We start from the raw sequence: 8,419 nt of genomic DNA on the forward strand, positions 1-8,419 counted from the left end.
GCACCTTGACACAAGGATAATTCTAACAAACCCAAAGCTTTTTCCGAAAGGAAGTAAGATTAATTAAATCACACCTAAAGCGTCATTGTGCAAAATGGTACGCAGCATCATCTGGGTATGTGTGCAACAAAAGTTCAACATTCACCTTCTGCTACCGTTTCCGTCAAGCCGTCTCCGCATACAATTTGATGCATACGTTGGAACACACAGTACGCCCTGCAACTGCCTCTGCAATGCAATGCTGCAAGGAAAACGCAGCGTTCCATTGGAAATTAATGGACTTCTGGTGTACCGAAAAGCAATGACGCTATATGTGTGATCGATACTTAAGCAACAGGTACAATTAAAAAAGGCCATCTGAGAGAGCCCAGAAAGCATAGTTTGAGGTTAGCTATTGTATAGTATAGGACAAGCCACACACTATTGCAGAGACTTTGGTATTACCGACTGCAGCTTGATATAGTAAAAACAATTTATGGGGAGGCAAAGGCACAGAAACTCATATCAATACCTTTGTGAAATAACACTGTGAAACGTAGGATTGATGCTATTGCTATCACTCAAGAGGAAACACTGACTGAATGACTCAGAAATTCCCCAGCTTATGCTCTCCAAATGGACGTGCTCTGTGCGGGCCGAGATGCCCATGCATTGACTTCTGTTCGGTACATGTCGGGGGGTGCTATTCACCAGGACATATTGTTTAGTCTCACGCTTCCCAAGCTTGAAACAGCACAGGGTTCAGTGCGCTGCGTGGCAATATTGATGAAAAACAGATTCCATGGGATCGAATAGTGGGCTTTACATCACTTTTTTCACAAGGTTGGGGTCATGAGAATTTTCACATTATAAAAATGGGGTTGTAGGCCCCCTGTAGCTCAGTTGGTAGAGCATGGCGCTTGCAACGCCAGGGTTGTGGGTTCGTTTCCCACAGGGGGGCAGTATGAAAATGTATGCACTCACTAACTGTAAGTCGCTCTGGAAAATGAGCGTCTGCTAAATATCTAAAATGTAAATGTAAATGTATTTTGAAAGGCCTCTGTCACGCCCTGACTGTTAATGCCTGTTGTTTCTTGTTGGTTTGGTCAGGGTGTGATTATCTATGTTATCTATATCTATGTTGGCCGGGTGTGGTTCCCAATCAGAGGCAGCTGTCGATCGTTGTCTCTGATTGGGGATCATACTTAGGTAGCCATGTTGCCTACCTATGTTGTGGGATCTTGTTTCTGTGTGTTTGGCTTGTTTGATGTTAGCCTGTAGAACTTCATATTTCGTTGCGTTTGTTGTTTTGTTCGGTGTTTATTCAATAAATGAACATGTACGCATACCACGCTGCACCTTGGTCCAATCCTGTATTCAATGAGCGTGATAGCCTCCTGTAGCTCAGTTGGTAGAGCATGGCGCTTGCAACGCCAGGGTTGTGGGTTCGTTTCCCACGGGGGGCAGTATGAAAAATTTATGCACTCACTAACTGTAATTCGCTCTGGATAAGAGCGTCTGCTAAAAGACTAATGCGAGACTTTGAGTAGGACTGGGGAGATTACCCAATAGAGTATACTGCATCAGTAAATATACTTTTAGCAGTGTGCAACAATACAAAAATGGAACAAATAGGCCTAACTCGCATATTGAACATCGAGGACTTTAAAGTTGTGGTAGAAAGACTCAGAGTTAGACTGTTTTTATGTTTTAAGGATGAGTCATAGAGAGTTTGGGAAACTTTAGGGCTGGAAACCATTGTTTTTCACATTCTGTGTTTTGAATTACCGTTCATTGTTTCTCCTCTCAATAATTCTCAATTAATTTACCCTGTCTTGAAAACCTCCAACTCTGGATTTCTCCGTTCCACACACAAAAAAATTAAGTATTTGGATCTATGTAAAGGGATACTTCAGGATTTTGGCAATGAGACCCTTTATCTATTTCCCCAGAGACAGATGTCTCTGTGTGCAATATGAAGGAAGTTAGAACATTCACTGGAAGTCTAGGGTATCTGCTAGCATTGGCTCGCGAGACTGGACACATTCATTGCCAAAATGCTGAAGTATCCCTTTAAGATAACACACACCTTTATCTAGGTATTCCCATCAGATCCAGGCTATTGCCAAAATTCCAAAATATAACTTTAATTCAATTTTGGACAGTAGTTACACCTATTGGAAACAGGTTATTTTTACATGAAATTATTCATACAGATCTACTTAATTTAATTGTGTTATTGAAACACTACTGAATTGAGAAATAATAATTATAAATGATTATGTCAGATTTACTAAATCTATTTAGGTAATGTTTCAACTCAATTAGATCTAGTACCTCCCAAATGAATTTGAGTTACATTCATCCTTATTTCCAATTAATCACAGTATAGTGAAGATTTCAGGAGCTTTGTGCTCCCAGCTGCTTCTTGCTCATTCATGAGCTTCTCTGCTAGCTCCTAAACCAGCAGAATTTAAGAGACAGTAAACTAACCAACAGACCAGTATAACTAAGATGACATTCTCAGTAACGGTTACATACACGTTTTACATGTGGTTGTTTATCTACCTTAGATGAATGCACTGACTCAAGTTGCTTTCGATAAAAGCGTCTGCTAAATGACCAAATTTTAAATGTAGAAATGTATTGATGATTGAGTTGGAGGCGTGCGTGGCCATGCAGTCACGGGTGAACGGGGAGTACAGGAGGGGGCTGAGCATGCATCATAGTGGGGCCGCTGCATTGAGGATCAGCGTAGTGGAGGTGTTGTTGCCTACCTTCACCACCTGGGGGTGGCCCGTCAGTAAGTCCAGGACCCAGTTGCACAGGGCGGGGTTCAGACCTAGGGAACCGAGCTTAATGATGAGCTTGGAGGCTGAGCTGTAGTCAATGAACAGCATTCTTACATAGGTATTTCTCTTGTCCAGATGGGATAGGGCAGTGTGCAGGCAGATGGTGATTGCATCATCCATGGACCTACTGGGGTGGTATGCAAATTGCAGTGGGTCTAGGGTGTCGGGTAAGGTGGAGGTGATATGATCCTTAACTAGCCTCTTAAAGCACTTCATGATGACAGAAGTGAGTGCTACGTGGTGATAGTCATTTAGTTCAGTTACCTTCGCTTTTTTGGGTACAGGAACAATGGTGGACATCTTGACGCAAGTGGGGACAGCAGACTGGCATAGGGAGAGATTGAATATGTCCGAAAACACTCCAGCCAGCTGGTCTGAGCATGCTCGGAGGACGTGGCTAGAGATGCCATCTGGGCTGGCAGCCTTGCAAGGGTTAACATGCTTAAATGTCTTACTCACGTCGGCCACTGAAAACGAGAGCTCAAAGTCATCAGGACCGGCCCACGTCAGCGGCACTGTGTTATTCTCAAAGCAGGCGAAGAAGGTGATTAGCTTGACCGGGAGAAAGACGTCAGTGTGGCTGGTTTTCCCTTTGTAATCCGTGATTGTCTGGAGTCCCTGCCACATACGTCTTGTGTCTGAGCCGTTGAATTGCAACTCCACTTTGTCTCTGTACTGATGTTATGCTTGTTTGATTGCCTTACGGAGGGTATAACTGGACTGTTTGTATTCAACCATAATCCCAGTCACCTTGCGGTGGTTTGTGCTTTCAGTTTTGTGCGAATGCTACCATCTATCCACGTTTTTTGGTTTGGATAGATTTTAGTGTTCACAGTGGGAACAACATCCCCTATACATTTCCTGATGAACTCAGTCACTGTGTCAGTGTATAAGTCAATGTTATTCTCATAGGCAACCACGAACATATCCCAGTCCACGTGATCAAAACAATCTTGAAGCATTGGATTCCGATTGGTCAGACCAGCGTTGAATAGAACTTAGCACGGGTACTTCCTGTTTGTGTTAGGCTATGGTTCAACCCAGCACTCAGAGAAACAAACACGACAAAGGGAGTGGAAGAAACAAAATATTTAATAAAAGTAAAAATTGTCTTAGTCCAAAAACCACTGAAGTAAAGGAACAGAGTGGGCTAGTCGGCTCCGGAGGAAGGAGAGGCTGAGGCAGGCAGGCAGGCAGGCAGGCAGGCAGGCAGACCGACAGGCAGGAAGGCAGGCAGGTTGGGAGGTATGTCCGAAACTAAAGACAAAACAAACGACAGGTTACGGAGAGTGGAGAGCCAGGCTGAAGACAAAAGACAAAATAACTTTACTGGTGAGCCAAGTTACCGCTCTGGTAAGAACAACGATCTGGCGCCGGTGGAGAGCCATGCCCCGGAATTAGTAGTGCAGGATGATTAGAGAATAGGATGCAGCTGCGTAGGCAGGAATCACTGGAAACAACCCGCAGCTGCACAGGAGAGGCAGATCCTGAGCCCGCCCCCTGATCCACTCCAGACACACCCACATAAAGGGGACAAACACACATACAGATACAACAGACACAGAGGGGACAAAACAAGGAGGAAGGGAAACAGAAAAGGGAGAGACAAGCTGCCCACATAACAGTTTGAGGAGAAGAATGGAGTAGTGATCTGATTTGCCAAAAGGAGGGTGATCGAGGGCCTTGTAGTCATCCCGGAAGGGAGAGCAAAAATGGTAAAGAGTTTTTAAAGCACGAGTACTGCAGGCAATGTGTTGATAAAACTTTGGTAGCATTTTCCTTAGATTTGATTTATTAAAGTCCCCAGCTACAATACAGTGAGGGAAAAAAGTATTTGATCCCCTGCTGATTTTGTACGTTTGCCCACTGACAAAGAAATGATCAGTCTATAATTTTAATGGTAGGTTTATTTGAACAGTGAGAGACAGAATAACAACAACAAAAATCCAGAAAAACGCATGTCAAAAATGTTATAAATTGATTAGCATTTTAATGAGGGAAATAAGTATTTGACCCCCTCTCAATCAGAAAGATTTCTGTTGATTTTTTGTTGTTATTCTGTCTCTCACTGTTCAAATAAACCTACCATTAAAATTATAGACTGATCATTTCTTTGTCAGTGGGCAAACGTACAAAATCAGCAGGGGATCAAATACTTTTTTCCCTCACTGTAGAATCAATGGTTTAATAATTGAAATTACCATTATTCCCAGATCCCAGACTGTAGCTTTAAGCTTAAGCTACTGTCCTGTAGCTACTGTATGTCTACCCATCAATTCAAGATGGAACTTTGTATCATTCACTGATATTGTTAATATACTGTAAAATTCACCTGAGCTTCCCTGGCTGTCTGACCCTTGTCATGTCTGTCCTGTGTGAGGATCCAAGGCCTCAGATCAGCTTGGCAATGGCTGACAATTACCAGACCCTTTCTCACCCACAGGACAGTCATGGAAGGGATTCTTTTTCTACACCTCCAGTATTGGTGATTGAAATGTCCCTTTGTCTCCAGAAGACTTTTGCCGCCAAAACTCGAACGTCCAAAAAGTAAACACTGGAACAATAGTTCTAAGATAAGAATGTGGGGAATGGTCAGTGGGGACCTAAAGAATAATCATGTCATATTGTTTATTATTTTGTGAAGTATACACACTATATATGTCAAGTTTTCATCCTTTCACATTGTATATGTATATGAAAATTGATGAGAGTATTTTTGTTAAGATAGGAATGTGATTTTAGTTTTTTTTTGATGATGCTTTGCACTAATAACTAGCCACGCCCCGAGTGAGGTCAGAGATCGTGTCAGCATGATGGAACGCCCCTTTTACCCAGAGAGCATAAAAGTCTAGGTTAAGAATTAACATATCAGACCAGAAAGACGTGAGCGGTGGCTACACATTTGAAAATGGTTGGAACGTTGAACCTCAACACGAGGTGAAGAAGATCAACTCTCAGACTAGACCTGAACATTGCCAGGCTGCAGCTGTGCGTCTAAATTGGTTCAAACTCTGACTAACCACACTGGGACGGCTAAGTAGCTGTTCTGGAGAGGTCCCACTCCAAACCAAGACAACTAAGAAGAAGGACATTGTGACCTCTGGTGGACAACCAGAGCCTTACATCGATACAGGACACCACTAAAACCCCCATTTAAGAAGGCTTGTTTCAACAGAGATAGACGACGAACAAAGACATCCACACGTAAACATATTCATGATTTCTTACTCCAAATGGGCGGTGGTTCGTGAGCAAAGTATTATGATTTATTTGAGGTTAGTTTCCAAATGTATATACGATAAGTGTCTCTTTCTCTTTGTCCCTCTCTCTCTATCTTTTCCCCTCCCTCTTTTGGTAACCAAGCAGTCATGTTGTTAGTCCGCTAGGGACTTTTTCTCATATATTAAGTGTGTATGTTATTCTGTTTTATTATTTAGTTAGCTAGTAAATAAATAATTAAGCCAATTTGTGTAGTGCTGAATCATAAGTAAAGCTGGGGTTCGTGCAGATCCAAGAAGTCTACGACCATTCAGAATGAGACTGATAAGAGGTAATGATTAATACGTTGACTGTTTAATACACATTGATAGGTAAATACCTTTTTAGAGTTTAATTCGGGAGATGGTAACTCTATAAACAACTTATTCCGTGGTGCCCCAAATCCTAATGAGTTAATTGTTACATTATTAATTTAATCGAGGAACAATTAACATAGTTAGTTTATTCGATAAATTACAGTCATCATATTAATGAAAGTCACGACACCCTGCTGGGACCCCTGTCACCATCTGATCCTGCTAAGACTTGATGAGCATAGTGTTGTGTACTGAGTGTGCACTAGAGGTCTGCATTCCTGCAACAGCGATTATTGCAGCACGGTCTGTAGGTGGGAGCGCATTATTCACACACTCAGAATTCTCTGCTTCAACTTCAGTAGCCTACCTCTCCTAGTTGGGCATGAGAGTTCAAGTGCGCCTAGTATGTGTGGTCTCATTGAAATAGAGTAGGCTGCCTACATGCACTGAGGATCACATGGCAGTTAACTTAAATATGAAATTAACTTAAATATGATTAGACTGTAGTTTACTACAGTATCTGCAAATACATTTTGATAATGGAAAGAAGTGGAGGGTGCTCAACCAACTTGAGTCGAAGTGCAATCAAAAAATGTAATCATCCTTGAAAAGGAAAAGGCACAAGGCGCACGTAGGTTAGGCTATTAAGATGAGCAAGCATTGCGCCTTATCATTTTCAATAACTATTTAATACCCATTTATTTGTCTCTGCCTGCAAATCGTCCTTCTAAAAGGTAGGCTATATTCTATAGGCCTATGCAAAACTTAGCAAGTGTCGCTGTCATCATTCTTGCTGCTTCAAGTTCAGTAGCCATATCTGCGCGATCAGGTCTCAATTAAATAGAGTAGGCTATAGCCTATGCATGGGAGGAGAAGCACGGGGCAGTTATCTTTCCAAGGAAATGTACTTCCTAAATAGGCCTATGATTAGGCTATATTTGTCACGCCCTGACTTATGGGACTCTAGTATGTTGAGTCAGGGTGTGGAGTTCTATGTTGTTATTTCTAGGTTCTCATTCTAGGTGTTGTATTTCTATGTTTGGCCGGGTGTGATTCCCAATCAGAGACAGCTGTCACTCGTTGTCTCTGATTGGGGATCATACTTAGGCAGCCTGTTTGCAATCAGTAGTTGTGGGATCTTGTTCCGTGTGTAGGCTTGTTTTGTGTTTAGCTTGAGGACTTCGCGTTACGTTGGTTTGTTGTTTTGTTCGTGTGTTTATCGTTGAAATAAACATGTATGCATTTCACGCTGCGCCTTGGTCTGACCCGTCCTTCAACGAACGTGACAATAGTTTACTACATTGCCTAGAAAGGCCTAAATATTGATCACCCATATTTCTCCATCTGAACATTTTCCCACTCCTAAAAGGTAGGCTATAAATATAGCTCAAGTAAGTGCAAGTCTCTCCATCTCTGCTCTTTTAAACTACATCTAGCATATTGGCTGATCTAGCCCTGTAATACAGATAGCCTAATACAAGGGCCATGCAAGAATCTTGGTAATTTAACCTATTTCTTAAGTTATTTTTGCGCATTTGATATTGCCTGTTGGGCACAAAATTGCTGGGACCATGGATGGCAAGTAAGCTGCATCACATACGCCTAAAAAACATTGCAGGACTGCGGTTGGGTTTGGGACCAGTTCTTAGTGGGTGGGAGTCGGACAGAAAGCCAGCGAGTGCGGTATGAAAAGGCAGAAGCGGGATGAATATCTCTACTGTGCACCATGACATTGAAGCCTGTAATGTTATATCTGTTTATTACTGTGTACGTGTGAAAAGTAGGGAATTAGCTAGGGAAACTGACAGATCAATAACATAACATTACCATACTGACTAATAAAAACTCACATTGCACTGAAAAAACATCACAATATCAATCTTCAGTCATTTGGCCGATGTTTGATTCAGGTCTAGTGTGATTGAGGCAAAAAGAATAGCTAATGTTTGCCAACTTTTGGCCAGCTCTCTCTCTCTAACTATACATCAACTAGCGAAAGCTAGAGAAGTTCAT

General features: G+C 42.1%; 1 long non-coding RNA gene across 1 annotated transcript; it reads right to left on the reverse strand.

The window, feature by feature from the left end:
* Positions 1-3,905: 3,905 nt before the first annotated feature.
* LOC311110839 lies at positions 3,906-4,414 on the reverse strand. The gene is made up of 2 exons (XR_014610729.1): positions 4,178-4,414; positions 3,906-4,088 (listed from the first exon to the last, which is right to left on the reverse strand). It is a non-coding gene; the product is annotated as an uncharacterized lncRNA (long non-coding RNA).
* Between the last annotated feature and the right edge of the window lie 4,005 nt (positions 4,415-8,419).

The sequence above is a fragment of the Coregonus lavaretus genome (genome assembly GCF_964263955.1).
Source record: "Coregonus lavaretus genome assembly, chromosome: 36".
Taxonomy (NCBI): domain Eukaryota; kingdom Metazoa; phylum Chordata; class Actinopteri; order Salmoniformes; family Salmonidae; genus Coregonus; species Coregonus lavaretus.